Here is a 22,089-nt window from a genome sequence, read left to right on the forward strand (position 1 = left end):
TGATTTACTCATAACCTATTGGAATATATTACATTATCTTTTTTTTTTAAGATTTTATTTATTTATTTGACAGACAGATCACAAGTAGGCAGAGAGGCAGGCAGAGAGAGAGGAAGGGAGGCAGGCAGAGAGAGAGGAAGGGAAGCAGGCTCCCTGCTGAGCAGAGAGCCTGATACAGGGCTTGATCCCAGGACCCTGGGATCACGACCTGAGCCGAAGGCAGAGGCTTTAACCCACTGAGCCACCCAGGCACCCCTATTACATTATCTTTTTAAAAATGTTATACTCTCTCACAATTCAGTATTGGGAAAAGAAATTTTGAAATCTGAATACTTTAGATTTATTTCGCTCGTGTACAAGAAAAATATGGCTCATGTCAGCTTCCCTTTTTGTTTATACTACTAATATGGTGAAAAATCAAAATAACTTTTGGTCTCCATGTTTCCTTTCCTGCATTTCACTCAGGAATTTAAAATTCTTACATACAAATACCATATATCCAATAAAAATATATTGAGCGCCTACTGGGGCCTGGGGACATGGAACAAAAGTGGAAATGGTACCCGCTTTCATAGAGGAGGTAATAGTCTAGCAGAAAAGATAGACAAACAGGAAATATACAGCTACTAATTATGATGAGTATTATGGAAAAAATATGTTATTGGAGAGAGTAGACAATACTTAACAGTGCTAATAAAAGTAATTTAATTTTTTAAAAAGTCTGTATTAGAAAGTTCCTAGGAAAATAGTCATTTGAGCTTGATTCTACCTATAAAACAGTCAGGAAGAAACAATTATTTATGGTCTGTCCCGCTGTAGGACTTTGAAATTTAGAAACCTAAGAAGGTACTTATTTTCATATTTTTTTCTGCCGTTGATAGTAATTTGTCTTCTGTGGTATTGTTTGCCTAGGTACATAATATTATTAGTTTTTCTTTTTTTTTTTCTTCCTAACTAGGAATCTTCAGATTTAACACCTGCAAATGTTTATACCTAAAAACAACAGTTGGTTATTGAGCTATTGTGTATGTCAGGAGAATCTGACCAGGGTAATGTTTATCTCCATTAAATAATAGATCTAGCAAATCTGTTATATAAAAGACTATTGTGTTATAGACATTATATCATCAAATTTTCAATGCTTTTTTAAAGATGAGTAACAATAGCATAAACCTCACTTTTATTTTAGGTGGACTGAACACTAAGACCTCAAGCATATTCCTAAATAATTGGAAAGAATCAGTTTATGGAGAATGAGATGAAATTTGTTTACTTAGATTTTTAAATGTAGTGCTTGAATTTGAGAAGAATAAATATGGCCTGGCTATTGTGGTACGGAATTGCTCCTATAACATCAGGAAAAGCTTTTTAGCCACAGTCACTCATCAGTGCTGAGACTTGTCCCCATGCATCCTTATCACCTGGCTGGTTCTCATTCTTCCGAGCCTGACCCCAGAGGGCAGCAGGACCAGGAGCTTGAGCTTTACTCTGACGGCCAGCTAGGAGAAGTACGATGGAGGCGGGAAAGGGGCAAAGAGGTTGATGGAGGAGCCGGGGCTCCTGGGAGTGAAAGAGAAGGGAAACAAGGGCATCCCTCAATTGTAGATGTGGTACTGAGGTGCAGAGAGAGAACTGGCATGTAGTCAAAGACGCATCATTTTATCAGTGGGTCGTGGGACCCACACGTTTGCCCCACGGTGCAGTTGGTATATTTGGCACGTGAAGCTCTACCAAGTTTGCCTCAGGGTGCTGTCTCTGATCTCTCTACCTGATTTGAACTGTCCTTGAGTTCTCATTTTCCCCTTCATAGCCTTCATCAGAACTGTAGATTAGTAGGATATTGTCTTTCTTCTTTATCACATTACCCACCTTCAGGTTCTAATTGTTCAACACATATTTGTTAAAGCAGTGTGTGACAATCAAAGCTTTTGATTAGTTGCTCTCAGCTTCCCCTTTTGTCCACTAGGACTTCAGTCTAAAAGTGCTGCTCTTGGTTATTTCTTCATTTGGAGTCTCGTGAGCATCACTAACATGCTTGGAAATGTTAGTGTTGTTGGTTTTTTCTTCAGAAAAATCATTCAGTCGGCTTGCAGTTAGATATTGGTGACTGTTCCCATCCAAAATGCAGCTGTTCATCCTTACGGAGTGTCACCATTCGTGTTAATGTTGTTAATTATTTTTATTTGATATTAAGATGATATTTTAGAGCTAATTTAGCTTTTTTTGATGCTAATATGGAGAGTTGTTGGTGAGGGGAGTTTATGAGTGACTGATTACAGAAGTATTTGGATTGTCTCTTGTTTTGGGCATATCTGCATCCTGCTTCCTTCTTTTCCATAGTTAAGCAAGAGCTTCTTGGGATCTTTCTTACATTGGTGTTTTCAGCAAACTGTGTTGACATATATTGAGCTCTTTCTTTCAGCTGTGTGTTTCTAAGCTTTGAAAGATGAGGGAGTAATTCAACTTGAACACTTACTTTCAGCCAATCTCAGTGTACTCAGCCAGTAAAAGTTCTCAGTCCAGCTTCACAGCTGCAGGAATCTGAAGCTCTTGCTAGAGCAAGTAAGGGAAATGAATAAATATAAGAGGCTTACCAATTATCAGATATGTGGTGACGTATATGATAACCCCAAAGAAATACTCACAAGTACTTTTTAAAAAAAATATTTATTTATTTTACACAGAGAGAGAGCAGGGGGGAGGGGCAGGGAGGGTGGGGCTTGATCTCACAACCTTGAGATCATAACCTCAACTGAAATCAAGAGTTTGTCGCTTAACTAAATACACCATCAAGGTGCCCCTCACAAATCCTAATTCTTGGCTGTTGTCCTGGATCTCTAGATTAAGTTCCTTACTTCCTTACATGTTGATTAGGATATACATTAAATTTACTAATCTTTCATGTAAATTTCAAATTTAAAAATGAGCCTGGAAACTTAATTTGTGAAGTAAGAATTGTTAGAAATATTATATAGTTCTAATTTTCTGGAGGTTGCTGAAATAGTTTTGGAAGAGGTTAGTTTTATGCTGGTCCTGGAGTAATTAGTAGAAAATGTTAGATATAACTTATATTTGCAGAAGTGGTTTGGGTGAAGTCATTTCTATGGTGTCTTGACAATACCTTGCATTTAGGCACTGGATTAGCTATGTAGCTATGATAATTGAATAATCCTAAGTAAATGATGAGTCAAATTTGATTTACAAATTTCGAAAAGTGATTATTCATATATATTTATGTATATGTATATTAATTATATATTTATATAATTATACTTAGTATAATTATAATATGTAATTATTTATATACATTTATAAATTTTTGGCTACATATTATTCATGGAATAGGAAATGTATTGGCTTAGGTTGCTGAATCCTTTAAGACTGACATAAGTATTATCCTTTGAGATACAATAAATCCAATTGCCTGATGTCTAACTTTTCAATAATTGCCTTCATTCATTTATAAACTCATTTGTTCTTTTTCCAAGCTTGCAATTCTTGCTCTCATTATGATGTAATGTGCATATTACTATAGAAATTTAATGAAGTTGTAGTTCAAGCTTGACTTTACCTTAGTAGTGGGGAAACTCTATGCAGAACTCTTTCTAAATTAGGGAGAACCTCATGTTCTTGGCAAGAGCAGATCTGACTCGGGACCATCACTGGCTGCTACATCTTTTTGCCTTAAATCTGAACCAGGGGTCATTGAAGACAGGGATGCGAAGAAAACGTGGGTTTCTTTGATAGGGAAGTTCTCAGCATTCATTCTTTTTTTGGGGGGGCATTTTTTTTTTTTTAATTTTCAGCGTAACAGTATTCATTGTTTTTGCACCACACCCAGTGCTCCATGCAATACGTGCCCTCCTTAATGCCCACCACCTGGCTCCCCCAACCTCCCACCCCCTGCCCCTTCAAAACCCTCAGGTTGTTTTTCAGAGTCCATAGTCTCTCATGGTTCACCTCCCCTTCCAATTTCCCTCAACTCCCTTCTCCTCTCCATCTCCCCATGTCCTCCATGTTATTTGTTATGCTCCACAAATAAGTGAAACCATATGATAATTGACTCTCTCTGCTTGACTTATTTCACTCAGCATAATCTCTTCCAGTCCCGTCCATGTTGCTACAAAAGTTGGGTATTCATCCTTTCTGATGGAGGCATAATACTCCATAGTGTATATAGACCACATCTTCCTTATCCATTCGTCCGTTGAAGGGCATCTTGGTTCTTTCCACAGTTTGGCGACCGTGGTCATTGCTGCTATAAACATTGGGATAGAGATGGCCCTTCTTTTCACTACATCTGTATCTTTGGGGTAAACACCCAGTAGTGCAATTGCAGGGTCATAGGGAAGCTCTATTTTTAATTTCTTGAGGAATCTCCACACTGTTCTCCAAAGTGGCTACACCAACTTGCATTCCCACCAACAATGTAAGAGGGTTCCCCTTTCTCCACATCCTCTCCAACACACGTTGTTTCCTGTCTTGCTAATTTTGGCCATTCTAACTGGTGTAAGGTGGTATCTCAATATGGTTTCAATTTGAATCTCCCTGATGGCTAGTGATGATGAACATTTTTTCATGTGTCTGATAGCCATTTGTATGTCTTCATTGGAGAAGTGTCTGTTCATATCTTCTGCCCATTTTTTGATATGATTATCTGTTTTGTGTGTGTTGAGTTTGAGGAGTTCTTTATAGATCCTGGATATCAACCTTTTGTCTGTACTGTCATTTGCAAATATCTTCTCCCATTCTGTGGGTTGCCTCTTTGTTTTCTTGACTGTTTCCTTTGCTGTGCAGAAGGTTTTGATCTTGATGAAGTCCCAAAAGTTCATTTTCGCTTTTGTTTCCTTTGCCTTTGGAGACATATCTTGAAAGAAGTTGCTGTGGCTGATATCGAAGAGGTTACTGCCTATGTTCTCCTCTAGGATTCTGATGGATTCCTGTCTCACGCTGAGGTCTTTTATCCATTTTGAGTTTATCTTTGTGTATGGTGTAAGAGAATGGTCGAGTTTCATTCTTCTACATATAGCTGTCCAGTTTCCCCAGCACCATTTATTGAAGAGATAAAGATTTTTATTTTTATTTCAGAAAACTGTGATAATTCATTAATTATATAATATATAATTAGTTAATTACATATTATATAATTAATTTTTTATATTATTAATTATTTATACATATGTATAATTATTTTTAGATAGGGCGAGGAAGGGAGAGGCATGGGGAGAGGGAGAGAATCTCAAGCAGACTCCCTGCTGAGCACAGAGTCAGACATGGGGCTCCATCTCACAACCCTGAGATCATGACCTGAGCTGAAATCACGAGTCAGACACTTAACTGACTGAACCACCCAGATGCTCTTTAATGAGATATTCTAATGAATGGATTTGGTCAGCTTTGAATTGGATAAAACATGAAAAATTCAGTATTATAAGCATAAGGCGCTAAATTACTAAAGACAAATGGAAGAGTTTATATTCCACAAGCGAGTGGAGTGAAAACAAATCAGGTTACCATCAATGGATTTCTTGTCCAGGAATTACTCTGGGTCCACTGTGGAAAAGAATTCTAGAAATATGTTAGTACCGAGTCCCATCCAAACACACTAACCTAACCCTTCTGTGTTTATTGCTTTGATACATCTAAGTGTATCACAGTGGTGAAGCTCATAGAGAAGAGGCTGCTTTGAGGAGCAAAGTCGGGAATGGGTCAATTTTAGTTCACCAAAGTTCTAGGAAAGTTTTTGTCCCCAGAAGATGAGAAGTACCAATAATATTTGGTTAGTGTGTTTGAACTGGACTCAAGACCTGAGGTTGAATCTTGACCATGGCACCAACCAGCTTGTGGTTTGGGCAACCTCTCCTAGCCTCAATTTTCTCATCAATGAAATGAGGATAATCATATCTATCTTCAGGATGTTAGGAGGACTGTGATAATAAGTCACATTAGTTACCTAGCATATTTCAGTTGCTTTGGTAGAAGTTAATTTTATCATATGTTTATGCCCTAGCCAGAGTCCCACCAGAAACAGGCCTTGGAACAAAGTATGGATATACCATAACTATACTTTTCTTCTTTGGCTTATTATTTGAAAAAGCCATAATAAAAACAAGCCTAATAATTGGAAATAATTGAGGGGAAAACAGACTAACAGACTGTCTGCTTATCTGTAAGTTGAGAATTATAGTATCTGATTTATAAGAATATTATGAGGATTAGATGAATTGACATGTGTAAAGGCTTAAAACCATGTGTAACACACACAGGAAGGGCTCAACAATATTATTATTATTACAACATTGTTAATATTATTAGTACTATTATTGTTACTGTAGAGTAGGGATGAAGGTCAGGCTCTGCGGTCAGGGAAAACTAGGTTTATATCCCTAAACTTGCTCAATGGGCCACCCTGGGGATTTACTTAGCCTTCTGAAATTAGCCTCATCTATAAAATGGAGATGACAATAGCTTGTCTGCAGTTGGTCTGTTAGAGGATGGAAGTAATGAAATCGAATTTAGCACAGTTCCTGGCACATTCAAAGCACTTTTTAATTTTAGATGTGTATATTAACAATGATATTTGCTCATTTATTTACCACTCTTAGACAAATTTTTATGAAGCACCTACTTACCATCTGCCAGGGGCTCTCTTAAATATTGGGAACATAGTGTTGAATACAATAGAATCATAGCCTGATGTTACTAACATTTTATAATATTAAACAGTAAGCTCTATTTAATAGTTTTAATCAAAGCAATTTTTTCATGAGGAACAAAAACTAGACTTCAAAGAGAAGTCATATGGACTATTTAAATGAATCAAATGTCTTTATCTGCATATTATTTACACAGAAATAGATACTTCTAAATATTTTAAATTAACTTGTTTTCTTGACAAGTTTGAAAATCTTTACTTCTCATTAGAATTTTATTTACTCCATAAATGTACATAGCAAAATTAATGAGACTATATATATATATACATAAAATATACTTGAATATAGTTTTAAATTTCAAGCCATAGAGTTATTAAATATTTTCAAAATTATTGATATCAAGAATATTCAGCCCTTACCATGCTGTTTCCCTCAGAGATTATGTGAAATTTAATTATGGTTTTAAAAGACATTGTGAATCATGAATCTTTTGATAAATCAAAGTGTGAAATCATTCTGCAAGACTATTTGGCTGTCATATGATTTAACTATAGGTATTTGGCTTACTTTTTTTCCACACAAACACTGAGTAAGCTTTAACTCAGTAGAAGAGTATATTATTCTGTCATCCTTACTGTTCATGGCAACAATTTCACGTATTTGAGAGAAGTCATATTCTTAACTAACATCTAAAATTCCAATTTCGTGAACTCTCTGTCTCAAACTTTTTTTGGGTGAGTTGTCTATGTACAGACTGGCATTGATTAAATGAAATAGCAAGAGGAAAATCTGTAAATGCAAAAGAAGTAATTTCAAAATCTATTAGCTGAGAGATTTCTGCTCAGACTATTTTTGGAGGACACAAGTAAGGAAAAAAGTAAGATACAAGAAACTTTTAAATAAAAAGGCAGAGAATGACAGTCATTTGAGTCATTTTCAAAATAGAAAACACTGCGCAAAAGAAAAAGAAAATGAGAAAAACATTTATCCTGCACAACATATTAAAATATTCTGAAAGAACATGAAAATTAATTATGTATTTCAGTTTGCCTTTACAAATGAGCTAGAAATGTCAAATTTCTGGATGAATGAGAAAGCTAAATGCTGAATCACTTTGCAGGTGTTTTCTGAACACAGCAGAACCCAGAGGATTCTGACACATGTAAGATAAGCCCCACAAAACATGGCAGGTTTATCATACTCGTAAGCACATTGTTGTTGACAACATGGTCAGGAGCAAAAAAGCCCATCTTTTTTGGACTGGCTGAAAGACAGTCTAATGTGGTAAAAAGAACAATGGGGAGGCACTCAGAAGACCTGATCTAATTCTGCCTCTGCTCCATACTTTGGCAACTTTTTCAGGAACTATGGCATTGAGGGCCTCTGTTCTGAAATTAGAGAATTGAGATTAGAGAGTTAAATATATTCTTCTCTAAGGCTCCTTCCCACTCTAGCATTCTGTAGCTTTGTGATTTGTTGTTCTCTTAGAATCTAAACCATAGACGTAGTCACATCCTCCTTGCATAAAGTTCATGGCAAAGAGAACTTGCTCTATGTTTAGAACAGTAATCACTGGAAAGCATGAAAGGCTTGAATATCTTGAAATTAAATAACTACATGGTTACTTATGCCAAAAAATTCTGGTTCCATCAAGCACAAATTCTTTTTTTTATTTATGTATTTTTGTATTTATTTATTTATTGATCAAAATAAGATAAGGCAACCCCCTCGCCATACGATTTTATGGTCAAAAGGATGATTGTATCTATGATTAAGTGACCAAAGAGAGCATGCTTTTGTATGGAAATGTGTGACTTCTTCAGGAAAACAGTTTTGGACATGAGTTGTAAAAAGAGGAGAAAATCTCAGTGATTTGTGCATTCCTGCAATCACTTATCTAAAACACTTACCCCTTTAATAAACTTTTCTATATATGAACATTTAGACTTGTAGATTGAATATTCATGTTAGATATTTCTTACTATTTTAGAAAAATAATCAAAAGATAGAGAACATATACAAGGTATATTAAATGTAACAAAAGGGCATCCTAATTCAAATTCTCTTTTTCAAAAAAAAGAATCAAGTTCAAGTTGAGATCTGTTTTTCCAAAATTCTTTAAGAATAAATGACTGTATGGATAAACTTGGGTGGCACACTGCACACAAATCCTCTCTCATATTAGTATTCGCACTGAACATTAACATCCTCTGAGGATGTTTTGCAGTAAATTTAATGTTGTTTTACGTTGTTGTTGTTGTTGCTGTGTATTAGAGATGGAGGGAGAGAGGTGGGGGAGGGGCAAAGGGAAAGGGAGAGAAAGAATCTTAAGTTCTTAAGCAGGCTCCATGCTCAGTGTGGAACTGGATGTGGGGCTAGATCTCAGGATCCTGAGATCATGACCTGAGCAGAAATCAAGAGTCGGACACTTAACTAACTGAGCCACGCACGTGCCCTAGTAAGTTTATTTAACTTAAAAAAAAAACTTCTTTGACATTAAATTCACATACCATAAAAGTGATCCATTTGAAATATACAGTTCAATGGCTTCTAGTATATTCATGCCCCATCACCACAAACAGCTTTAGATCATTTTAATCACCACAAAGAGAAACTCTAAAGCTGTTAATGTGACTCCCCAGGTCTTCCCAAACCATTCCCTCCACACCAGCCCTAGGAAACCACAAATCTACTTTGTTTCTATAAATAAGCATATTTTGGGCATTTTATATAAATGGAAACATACATGTGTTTTGTTTCATTCAGCATAATGTTTTCAAGTTTCATCCATATTATGTCATGTATCAGTACTTCGTTCCTTTTTTATTGCTGAATAATATTCAATGGTGAAGACAGACTACATTTTGTTTATGCACTCATCAACTGATATTTGTGTTGTTCCCACTTTTTGGTTATTATGAATGACACTGCTGTGAAGAAATGTTAAAATGTTATGCCTGTATACGTTTTCAGATGAGTATATGCTTTTTTTTTTTTTTCTCTTGGGTATATACCTGGGAGTAGAATGCCTGGGTCATATAGTAACTATTTAACAATTTGAGGGATTGGCAAACTATTTCTCAATGAGGCTGCACCACTTCACATTCTAACCAGCATTGGATGAGGCTTTCAATTTCTCCATATCCTTGCCAATACTTGTCGTTGTCCACAGTCATCCTGCTATGAAGTGATATACTTCATTGTGGTTTTAATTTGCATTTTTCTATTGAATAATGATGTTACACATCTTTCCATGTGCCTTTTGGCTATTTGCATATCTGCTTTGGAGAAACGTCTATTAATGCCTGTTACCTGTTTTCTAAATTGGGTTATTTATCTTTTATTATTTAATTGTAATAGTTCTTATATATTCTAGGTATAGGTTGCTAATCAGATATATGATTGGCAAATAGTTTCTTCGGTTCTGTGGATAACCTTTTTACTTTTTGAGGGTATACTTTAATGGGCGAAAGTTTTTAATTTTAGTGAAGTTCAATTTATCTATTCTTTTTTCTTTTGCCACTTGCACTTTTGGTGTTATATTTGTGACACTCTTGCCTACCCCAAGTTCATGAAGATTTACTTATTTTTCTTCTAAAAAAGCTTTACAGTTTTAGCTCTCACATTTAGGTCTCTGATCCGTTTTTAATTAATTCTTGTGTGTGGTGGGAAATGGATCCAACTTCATTCTTTTGCACCTGGATATCCAGTTGTACTGGCATTGTTGAAAAGACTATTCTTACCCCCATTCAATTGTCTTGACACTTTTGTGGAAAATCAAGTGATCATAAATGTGTGTTTTTGTTTTTTTCTAGACTCTCAATTCTGTCCCATTGATCTACATGTCTATCTTTATGTCAGCATCACACTGTCTTGGTTACTAGAGCTTTGTGTTAGGGTTTGAAATCAAGATCTGTGAGTCCTCCAACTTTGTTCTTTCTCAAGATTGTTTTGGCTGTTTCACATTTTCTACTTTCCAGCTGAATTTCAGAATCGGTTTGTCAATTTCTGCCAAAAAAAAAAAAAAAAAAAAAGCAAGCTGGGGTTTAGTGTTGCTTATATTTGAATCTGTAGGTCAGTTTGGGGAGGGGGGAGAGTATTGCCATGTTAGCCATCTTAAGTCTTCAGATCCAAAATCTATCTATAAACTCTATGTTCCTTTCTTGGATGGACCCATTTCAAGGTGGAGAAAAACCTCTAGTGATATTCTCCTTAGCACTGTTTTTGGGTGAGCTTTTTTTAATACTAGAAGACATTTTTTTTTCCATCTTTGTTGATGGTACAATATTGGAAGAAATGATACTTATTTCTGATCAGACTGGTGAACTGAAATCAACAATATTAAAGTTGTCAGCCTAAAAAGTAAATAACTATATTTACGTTCAAAAACATAACTGTTCAACATGTCGGAAGAGGTTTTAAAAATAACAAGTTATAAGTAGTTGATATTTATTTTAGTTTGATAAGAAAAGAGTTAGGGTGGGGCGCCTGGGTGGCTCAGTGGGTTAAGCTGCTGCCTTCGGCTAGGGTCATGATCTCGGAGTCCTGGGATCGAGCCCCGCATCGGGCTCTCTGCTCTCTAGGGGAGCCTGCTCCCTCCTCTCTCTCTGCCTGCCTCTCTGCCTGCTTGTGATCTCTCTGTCAAATAAATAAATAAAATCTTAAAAAAAAAAAAAAAGAAAGAAAAGAGGGCATGATAAATGGTTTTTTAGATATCTGAAATTCTACCTGTGGAAGATGAAACAAAATGAAGCAGAAGAATAGGATAACATTGTAAGGGTATAGATTTAGTACAGTGAGCATGCTTTGTATATTATAGAAGGCAATTTTGATATATTTATTAGTTTAAAGTATTATGTAAAAAAGATCATCTTAATAATATTTGATATTCAGGGTATGTAATGACCATCAAAAGCTGTGAGAGCCTCAGTGATTAAAAAGATAGTGTCATATCCAGTATCTTCCATTTACCAAGCAGGAGAAAAGGATTAGAATATTTTAGAGAAACTCTTCTCAACAAGATTTGCAAATGATTTTCTCTTTCTGTCCAATTGCATGTAGTCCAAGTAAGGCTACGGCACTCTAGGTATTTTTTAAAGTCGACCCATTTTGCAGCTGACTTTATTTCTTTCTGGATTAAAAATAGATGGCAGAGGTATGGAGGCACACTCTTCCATGACTGAAGTGACAACTTAAGTTAACATGGAGATTAGTAATAATAATAATAATTATTATTATCACCAAATGCTTTCTTTATAAAGTTGGTAGGATTATTAGTCTCATTTACTAATGAGTGAATTGAAGTTCAGAGAGGATATGTAACTTGCCCAAAGACATAGAGCTCATTAGCGGTGGGGCTGGCATAACTCAAGGGTGTCTGAATTTAGCTGCCATGTTTTTCTACCTTGCAAGAGAAAAACTTAAGCAAGAATTATGAAGATTTAATTTAATGGCTCAATTCCTTGAGCATATTTCTGTCTCCTTTATCCTCATTGTGCAATTTCTTCTGCATTTCCTTTGCTTTGAAAAACTTCATGGAAGTAGGTACTCTAGTGATTCTAATACATCTGTTCATTTTTTTGAGTGTGTTGAAACTTTTAGGCATAAATAAATGTGGTGACAGCTTGACATCTCTTAATACTGACAGGTCATGAGATAACACCAGGAAGCACTAGAAACATAAGGTGTTATGGGGTATTTGGCTCCTCTCAAGCTATTTTTATATATTTTAAAGTCTAAGATCTTTTAGTTGTGTCCTGATTTTGTTTATCCTCAGAATTATCTATACACTTAAGGATGCTTTAACTTGAGAAAAGTCTCTAATCTGAGTAAACGTGGCCCGTGAGAGAAGTCTATGTAGTCACTATGGTTCCCTGGGTCAACGCTGTTTATACCCGTGCCCTCCAGGAGCAGCTGAAGATTCTTTGACTGTCCCCAGATCGATACCCCAGAAGGGCTGCCATAGCAAAGTACCACAAACTGAAGGGCTTACAAAGAACAGAAATTTATTTTTCACAGTCTGGAAGTCAAAAGTCTGAAACCAAACTGTTGGCAAGGCTATGCTCCCTCCAAAAACCCTCTAGGGAATGATCATTCCTTGTCTCTTCCAGCTTCTGGTAGGGCTCGGTACTCCTTGGCTTGTAAATGCATTACTCCAGTTTCTGCCTCCATCTTGCCATGAGGTTTCTCTCTATAGCTGCCTCTTCACATTGTCTTCGCTCTTTTTATAAGGATACACAGTCATATTGGATTAAGGGCCTACCTTAATTCAATATAACCTCATCTCAACTCAGTTATATCTACAGAGATTCTATTTCTTTTTCTTTTTTATTTTTTTTAAAGATTTATTTATTTGACAGAGGGAGCGAGATCACAAGTAGGCAGAGCAGCAGGCAGGGAGAGGAGGGGAAGCAGGCTCCCTGCTGAGCAGACAGCCCGATGTGGGGCTCCATCCCAGGACCCTGAGATCATGACCTGAGCCTTAAGGCAGAGGCTTAACCCACTGAGCCACCCAGGTGCCCCTAGAGATCCTATTTCCAAATAGGATCGCATTCATAGGTACTGGGGTTAGGACTTCAAAGTGTCTTTTTAAGAGACACAATTCAACCTATGATGCCAAATCTGGTATTTGTGACACTTGCTGGGGTCTCACCTACCAAGGTCAATCCCCCAGAGAAGCCCAGAAGTGGGGGGGGGGGGGGGAGGGCTCATTCGACTAAAAATAGGTTTGTCTCTTAGCAGTTGGAATGATTGCTCTTTCACCAGCTCCTTCACAGAACGGTCGTATTTTCATGATGATGTGAATTTTCTCATATTTGAAGGGTCCCCAAGCTGATGTTATTTCAACTAGTGCAGTGTGATGTGACAACAGTAGTGCTGCAATGCAACGCAAATATCAACAACCGCGAAATCAATAGACGGGGCAGATGCTGTGACTCAACTAGCTGTGACAATCAGTAAGTGATTGATGTGAGAAGCACAGCTTTCGGTGGCAGCTGCTTCACTGAGAATTGGTTTTAGTGAATCACCCCCGCAGCTGCCATTTTTCTCTGAGTCAGATAAATCCTGACGTGAATAAGCTGCTGTTATTGGAGATGTAAATGCAGCCAGTAATAAATGTCACTGGCCTCAGTCTGAGACATGTAGTCACTCACAAATTCAAGGAAGGGGGGATGATTTTGACGTTAAATATATTTTTGTGGAGTTTTAGCTCTTTATTTTTGATCCTGTCTGTCACCCTGCATTGAATTTAATGTCTTAATGTGAAGCTTATCTACATCAGTTCAAGTGAAGCATATGTAAATCAGTTAATTCTTCTAAAAGCCAAATATATTTAATATGAGGAATTGAGTGGGCCTAGTAAACAACACCGGGGAAAAAAATAAATCCTTATAAAAAGTATTAAGATTTTCCTTTGTTCTAAATTTGTCCTTCAATGACAACAGTGTCTTCAGTTCAGCTGTGAGTGTGGGACTACAGTGTGAGTGGTAGTTGTGATGCCCAGTCTACACAGCCTAACGCAGTGGCCTGCTCCGAATAGCTCTCCAGTTCTAGACAGACCAAAAATTAGAAAAGCGAAGTTTTTTTTTAGTTGACCCAAATACCTGGATTAAAGAAAACTCTTTAAAATGAAAATGACAACAAGCAACAACAATGTCAAAAAGAAACAAGACTAGGCTGCATCCCTTAGCAAGGATAGATAGGAAACCGGAGATGAGCATTACGGCTTACGTCTCTTTACTGACGAACTGAGTATGAAGTCTTTACTTGGTTGCTTTGCTTTTTAGAGACTGTTTTTACAGTTGGTGCTTACAAGCAACTCTTGAAAGACCCTTCAAGAATGGATTTATCTCAAAATGCTATTTCAGGTTTTTTCTTTTCTTAATATTATTCTAAAATCTGAGACTGACATTCTATATCTTATTCAGTTAGAAACATCTCTAAATCTGCAGCATGTTAAATAGTTAGCAAAGATAAATGCCTTTCGAATAATGTTCCTCTGTAGAATTCTCTTTTATGTGTGTTTTTCCTAGACTATAGGAGAGAGAAATAGCTATGACTGAGAATATCAGGACAAATAGATGCAAGGAGACCTTTCGCCCAAGAACTAACGGAATCAAATCACATAGGAATTCACACAGTTAGATTTGAAAGGAAATGGAGGTCAGGAAGAGAAAAAAAGAGTTGGCTGTAACGTCAGTTTTGTTAGTGAAAAAAAAAATTAGAGTGCATTTGAAATTTTCTCAGACCTTTTCTGGTCCTATGTTGGTAATTGGTTATTTATTTAAAATTTTTAAAAAAACATTTGTTTATTTGAGAGAGAGCGAGCAAGGGAGCATGTGCACAGGTGGGGAGGGGCAGTCTTTAAGCAGACTCCCTGCTGAGCGCCGACCACTAGCCAAGGCTTGATCCCAAGACCCATGAGATCATTACCTGACCTGAAACCAAGATTCAGATGCCTAACTGACAGCAACCCAGGTGCCCTGGTAATGGGTTATTTAGAAGCAATTTGGCTTTAGATGCAGCTGAGTTTGTATTCCCTTCCCCCCACAATAAAGAAATGGCCTATGATCTTGTGCTAGTCACTTAGCCTTCTAAAGTACAGTTTCTCCTTGGGTACAAAGAACATCCTAATAATGACTATCATTTATTAAGCACTTACTACATGTTAGGCATTATACTGAGTACTTTTCAGACATTGTCTCACTTAACATTCATAACATATTCTGTGAGGCAGAAGTTTTCTTTCCACATTATAAATACAGAAAGTTGGGCCAAAGTTATCCAAGTTATAGCTATTAAGTTCTAGAGACCATCTGGCTTCAAAGCCCATGTGTGTAGCATTATACTGTCTTTAGTATTAGACTCTTTCCCAGCGTTAGCCTTCTCTGGCCAAACCTTTTGGACTGTCTGACTTCCTTTGCCTAATGTTCCTGCCTTTGACACCATCTCTTAACATGGCTCAGGAAGGGTTATGTTGCATAAGCCCTTAAAGCTCCCACAGGCTATCTGAGCAAATATGGAAAATGAAGTCCAAAGGCTTTACTGTTTCGTCACAAGTCAGTGTGTCCATTTCATAAAAGCATCTTGTCTTACCCAAAAGAGCACTAAATAGTAACAGTAACAATAACAACAACAATAATAAATGTATTTATAGAGAATAATATATTGTAATATTTTTATATTTAATAATATATGTCATTTAAAACTGAGAATCTATTTATTGTGCTCCTCTTCCACTTCACACCCGTTACTCTAAAAGTCCGTGAAATCACTTTCTGGTAGATATAGGAGGATGGAAACACTTTTTTTTTTTAATATTGGTTAATTTGTCTTTATTTTTTAATTTAAATTCAATTCATTAACATACGGTGTATTATTAGTTTCAGAGGTAGAGTTCAGTGATCCATCAGTCTTATATATTACCCAGTGCTCATTACATCATGTGCCCTCCTTCATGTCCATCACCCAGTGTTGTCCTGAACTGTCCTCAAGGATATTGTTGTGCTTCTAAAAAAACAGAGCTGGCTCCTTTGAGCAGGTCACTGATCTCATCAAGGTGAGGATGGAGCATCTGGCATTAAAACGCAATGCCAATACAATGTCCTACAAAAACCACTTTGAAAACATAATGTGGCATATTTTCCACGTATTTACTTTTTGGGGCTCCTGTGGGTTGAATGAATCAAGTTTCACTGCTGTTCATGAGACAGTATGTCTCCGTGTCAGGCAGACTGGGTTCCCATCTTGACACTGCTTGGTGCTGGTTCCATTATAACCACAGGCTCTGTCAGGTATCCAGTAGTATTAATATCTACTTTTGAAGGCTTTTGTAAGGATTCAGTGTGAGAATGTCCAGCGTGAGACATCTGGAAAATCATGAACACTCAACACTTGTTAGCTCCCATGTTGGTATATTCACGTTCCTATATAACATCGTTTTCATTGGCTTTCTTTGTGAACATAAACGCCAGATCTAAATATGCTAGTGTCAATGTAAGAGTATTGGGTTAGTACTCAGAATTTTAACTCTTTTTTTTTATTACCACCGAAATTACTGTATTAACTGTGATGCCGGACAGTGTTCTCTTTAGTCCCAGATATACCTATTAAAATGTTGTAAATCATTTAGAGCACATCTGAGGCTTATGAGATGATTTCCTGGTGTTTGAGGGTTGTGATATAAGCAAGAAAGTACTATAGGCTAAGAAGTTTAATATTGTTGGAAAATTTTAAAATATAGGGTGCCTGGGTGTCTCAGTTGCTTAAGCGACTGGCTTTGGCTCAGGTCATGATCCTGGAGTTCCAGAATCGAGTCCCACATCGGGGGGCTCCCTTCTCTGCTGGGAGTCTGCTTCTCCTTCTGACCCTCCCCCTGATGCTCTCTCTCATTCTCTCTCAGATGAATAAATATAATGTTAAAAAAATTTAAAATATAACTTCCTTTATTGAAGCTTGGCAAGCAAACATTAAAAAACAGTAAGTAGTTTATAATAAATGTGTAACTGGCGCTTTAGCAATGTGGTTTTCCGATGACACATGATAAGGAGGTAGAGAAAGGGGCTTTCCTGAGTGATCAGAGTGGCTTTCAGTTTATATGTTCAATGCCAGGAATTTTAAACCACACAAGCCACACCTGAGGAGATGGGCAGGACAGATGGGAGTGAAGCATGACAGTTTTGCATGTTGTATGCTAAGTACCATGAAACACAATCCTCCTTCCTGCCCCCGCCCCTGATACACGTATACCTTCTTCCCTTATATCAGCTCAAGATTAGAGAAAAGCTCTTTTTTTGCCACAAGCTAACTTGATGGTGTATGGTAACTTTTGTTCAGGTATTCTGCAACCATTTATAAAGGAGAGGTTATTTTAGGGCAAGCCTTTCAACCCTGATTTACTTAAAGGAATAAATAGTAATGTCTGGTCATTATTTAAAAAAAAAGGGGGGTGGGTGGAATCCCACAATTTGAGCCAGTATTAAGAACTTTAAAAAAGATTATGAAACTCAAGTATAATGCTAGAAACAATAAGGACAACCCCCCCACACACAGACAGTTTAAAGACCATGCATAATGCAGTCACTATGTGAAGAGGAAAGATTACTAACAGATTTCTCTTCAAAGGAAAGGAGGGGAATATCAATTCCTCATACAAAGTGAATTACTATGATTGGTTTCAATAAAAATATAATGGTAAAGAATCCTAAAATTTTGATGTCCTTGGGTAGCTACAATGTACATTCTGCAGACTAAAGCTACGGAGAAAATAATCTTAAGAAAAAGCTAATATAGTTATCGTCATCAGTCTGAAGTGGATAGTGGTGGCCAGTGGAATGGAGAACAGAAATCTTTGGTCTGATGGTTCCCTAAAAAATATCCTCTGGTGGCAGAGGCCAGGTGGGAGGATGAGCTATCTAAGAGCATGGCACACAACGCTGCCTGAATATTCTGGAATGCTGGTGATCTTCCAGTAATAGGAAAGCATCTGGCGAGTGAAACAGATTCCCAGACTCTTACATTGTCACAGTTGACTTGCCCATTGCCAACCTTGTATTAACTTCAAAGCATAAATTTAGATCCACTGTGACTTAAATTTAGATCCAGAGTGAAATTGAGATCTACTGCGTCTTTGAATGTAACTTAGTAAAAGTTGGGGAGGCTTTTGTTTTATTTTGTCATTTCCAGATATTAGCCTTGTAGAAAGGATGAGAACAGTAACAAAACACTTCTGCTTCCACTTCCCTCTACTCCTCTCCTCTTGTTCCTTCCTCTACCGTGAGAATAAGGAAAAGAGAAAATGGTGTAAGTATCTGTTGCTTGTTCTTTTCTGTCTTGGCCTTCTGGACATTTAACTGGAAACTAAGGCATGATTGAGGCTTGGCTTGTTCAGAACCCTCATTAGTGCTTTTTTATTTCAAGAAATGTTTGCTTTAATTTTTCATGAGAACTTTAAACAGATTGAAGAACTATAAGCTGTATCAAATCCCTTTTAAATTTGTTTGTCTTCTTGGATTAAGGTTAATTCTGTTCTTTAGATTTCAAATCACTACCCTTCTCTTATTAAGATAAGAATAAACATTTTTATTTATTTATTTAGCCTTTGCTGATTACTGATTCTTCTTCCTGCCTTCTGGGAGAACACCTGTTAAGTTTTTGACACACTGATCTCTCTGAGCCTGACATTCTATCAATTCTCATTTCTTCAATTATATTCTATACAAAATTGCTGAAGTTTCCATTTTAAATTTTCTCCTCTTGCCTGAGTCCATAGTTCCATGACTTATTGTTCATGTCCCCTGGGCTCTATTGGGACCATTTAAATGTCACCAGCTCATCAGTTATTTTATTAGTGGTTCCACTCTCCTAGTTCCCCAAACATAAAACCTTGGAATTGTTCCAGCTCATGGCTTTCCTTCATTCACTAGAGCTATCACCATATTCTACAGAGTTTTCCATTTTGAAGTGTTTTTTAGATTCATCTGTATCAGATAAGAGATGTTTGCCAGTTTTCACAAAGAGCCAAAATAGCTGGATTCAACACGATGCAAATGTAGTTTTGTACTGTGGACAGCTCAGGTCAATGGTACAGGGGTGGAATAGTGGCATAGCCCTACTAAGAATGCAGGCTCCTTCCATCCTTTGTCATCCCCAAAGTCTTGATTGTCCTTGTCTGCTTGATGGGTGATGGCTCAGCACAACAGGCACAGACCGGTGTTCAACAAGGGGACAAGAGGAGGCAGAGGCCACATTCTCCTTTCTTTTAGGAAATAACCTAAAAATGAAATACATTACTTCTGCTCATAACCCATCTTCAAATGGCAAAATCCAGGGCCTTATTTAGCAGCATGGGAGGCCTGGTTATATGGTCTTTAGCTACATGCCCAGCTAAACTTCCTATTTCTATAGAAGACAAGGAGAAGAACTTTGGGAACCAACTAACAGCAGCTGCTACACCTTCCTTACTACAATTTTATGGTCTTTACCCTTTGGTGTGCCTTTATTGCCCATTGCCAAGATTATTGCTAGAAGACTTTTAGCTGGATTTACGGATGGCTCATTATCAAGACACCCATTCTTTCTTTTAAAGAGCCACTCCCCCCCCCTCCCCCCGCCCCTTGTTTAACCTCCTGCTCTTAACCTTCAAAGCTCTTTATTATCTGGTCCTAGTCTACCTGTTTCAATCTTTTTTGCAAAGTTCACTCATTCATTGATTCATTTATCTATTTAGTAAATATGTGTTGAGTGCCTGCTCTGTGTCAGACATGGAGTCATTTATTTTCCTAAACTAGGGCTGTGGATGGAAACATCTTCATGAATGCACGTACTTGCTAATGTCACAATGATTCATTTCTTTGAAGCTTGTTTTCACCATTGTCACGTTTGAGAGGTTAAATACATTTTAAGAACAGCCTTTTGAAACTAGGTCTTGCAGTTGAAGTAGTTAATTTGCTTTTAGGAATCAGATGATGTTCACTTGACCCATTTCAACTTTCAGGTTTTTATGCATTTTAGAACTACGATTTGCTTTTAAAAACAAAATGAAAATAGAAGAATGTTTATTGAAGCAACTATAACTAGATTTAGTAGCTCACTGAAATTGTAAAATTGCTCAAATGCAAGCATGAACTAAGGATTACTTCATGTGTTACAGTTGTCCAGCTGCTTCTTTGTTCCCAAACACCTTAACCTCGTCCTAGGTCCTTCAGACTGAGGTGTGATGGTATATATCACAGAACACACCTGGTTTGGACTTTGTCCTCCAGATTACATTTGCTTCTTTTTCTAGGTAATGTAGAGACAGACATTTATTTAATACGAGTAATCTGACGTTATATTTATATTTAGTTCTTTATTCTTTCAGAGAAGATACTGGAGCAGGTCCAGGTCCAGGCAAGGTATGTGAAGCTGAGTTGCACAAATACAGGTCAAATCTTTATTTAAATGTTTGATTTTTTTTATCATAGTTTTTATTTATTGTTTTATATATATATTCTTATATTTTATTTTTTTATTTTTTTTAAATTTTTTTTTAAGATTTTATTTATTTATTTGACAGATAGAGATCACAGGTAGGCAGAGAGACAGGCAGAGAGAGAGAGGAGGAAGCAGGCTCCCCACTGAGCAGAGAGCCCAATGTGGGGCTCGATCCCAGGACCCTGGGACCATGACCTGAGCCGAAGGCAGAGGCTTTAACCCACTGAGCCACCCAGGCGCCCCCTTATATTTTATTTTTTTGTCAGAGAGAGTATAAGCAGGGGGAGCGGCAGGCAGAGGGAGAACCAAGCTCCCCGCTGAGCAAGGAGCCTGATCTGGGACTCAATCCCAGGACCCCGGGATCATGACCTGAGCCAAACACAGCCTCTTAACCGACTGAGCCACCCAGGCGTCCCTCATCATAGAGTTTTCAAACTAATTTTGATTTTTTTGAAAAATGCATTAAATATTACTCACCTTGATTTCTGAGGATTCAGGGACCTCCTAAAATCTTGTGTTTGAGATGCTCCAGATCCTTCTTTATGTAAATTAATTGTATATCGACATGGCTGGCTGCTTGAGTCATTAAAACTTGCAAGTTAGGAAATATATATTTCAAAGAGAAAATAAATACTCATTATTTTACCAAACACTAGGAGCAAAAATTATCTTAAATGCTATCAGATCATCATAGTTTAAGTATTTACATTTACAACTGAGATCAGATCAGGATGCACAGGGAAGCCTCTCCATGAAAAAAGGCTGGGGCATTAAATGGGAAGATGAACAAGTGCCCAGTCTGAGTAATTTTAGCTGCTTTTTTACATTCTGTCTTGAAATGGCTGCTCTCGTTCCATCTCTAGCCTGGTAACCTCATCTCTAATGGCAGTGTGGTTATGTCATTTTCAGACTACATCTTTTGGAGGAGGAGGAGGAGGAGAGGAGGAAGAGGAGAGAGTGGGTAGAGCCTGGGAGCTGCTTTAACCAGAGCAGTTCTGTGTGTATCTGTCTTACATATGGGCCATCTGCTCATCAAAGAGTTCATTTGGGAAAAAAAATAGTTTGAAAACCACTGGACTAGATGATTCACAATTCTGAGTGTACGTGGTTCTGATATGATGGATTTCTGCTGACCTGCCCACACCTTGCTCTGCTCCTCTTGTCAAGCCTGCAACCAACACCCTTTGGTGAGACTGCTGGCTCCTCGCCTTGAGTATCTCCTAGCCTTTGTATATAACACTATGTTTTCTCTAGATTTAATAGCAGTTCTAAGAGAGATAGTAGAGAGAATTAGACCTTGTGCAGTAGCAATGTCTTACAGATCCTGCATCTTATACTGAAGTTCAGGAAGAACATAGTAGAATAGCCAGTTATATTATTTTTATTTCATTTTAAATTTCTGTCAATGTATCTAGTATATGTAATAATTTATAATATAACATATAACTTACATTAGTCT

General features: G+C 37.2%; 1 protein-coding gene across 6 annotated transcripts in view; it reads left to right on the forward strand.

Moving 5' to 3' along the window:
* The window catches only part of LOC111147601 (cAMP-dependent protein kinase inhibitor beta), a 108,404-nt gene that overhangs the window by 42,098 nt on the left and 44,217 nt on the right, over window positions 1-22,089 (forward strand). The window contains exon 3 of one of the 6 annotated variants that reach the window (XM_022503735.1): window positions 20,518-20,551. The exons of 4 other annotated variants lie outside the window; for them this stretch is intronic. The gene's annotated coding sequence lies outside the window, so the exon portion shown is untranslated. Of the gene's footprint in view, window positions 1-5,753; window positions 5,764-20,517; window positions 20,552-22,089 lie in introns of all 6 variants that reach the window. One more of the 6 variants, XM_022503737.1, reaches the window with a different exon arrangement.

This window comes from Enhydra lutris, unplaced genomic scaffold (genome assembly GCF_002288905.1).
Source record: "Enhydra lutris kenyoni isolate GAN:26980312 unplaced genomic scaffold, ASM228890v2 scaffoldscaffold17, whole genome shotgun sequence".
Taxonomy (NCBI): Eukaryota; Metazoa; Chordata; class Mammalia; order Carnivora; family Mustelidae; genus Enhydra; species Enhydra lutris.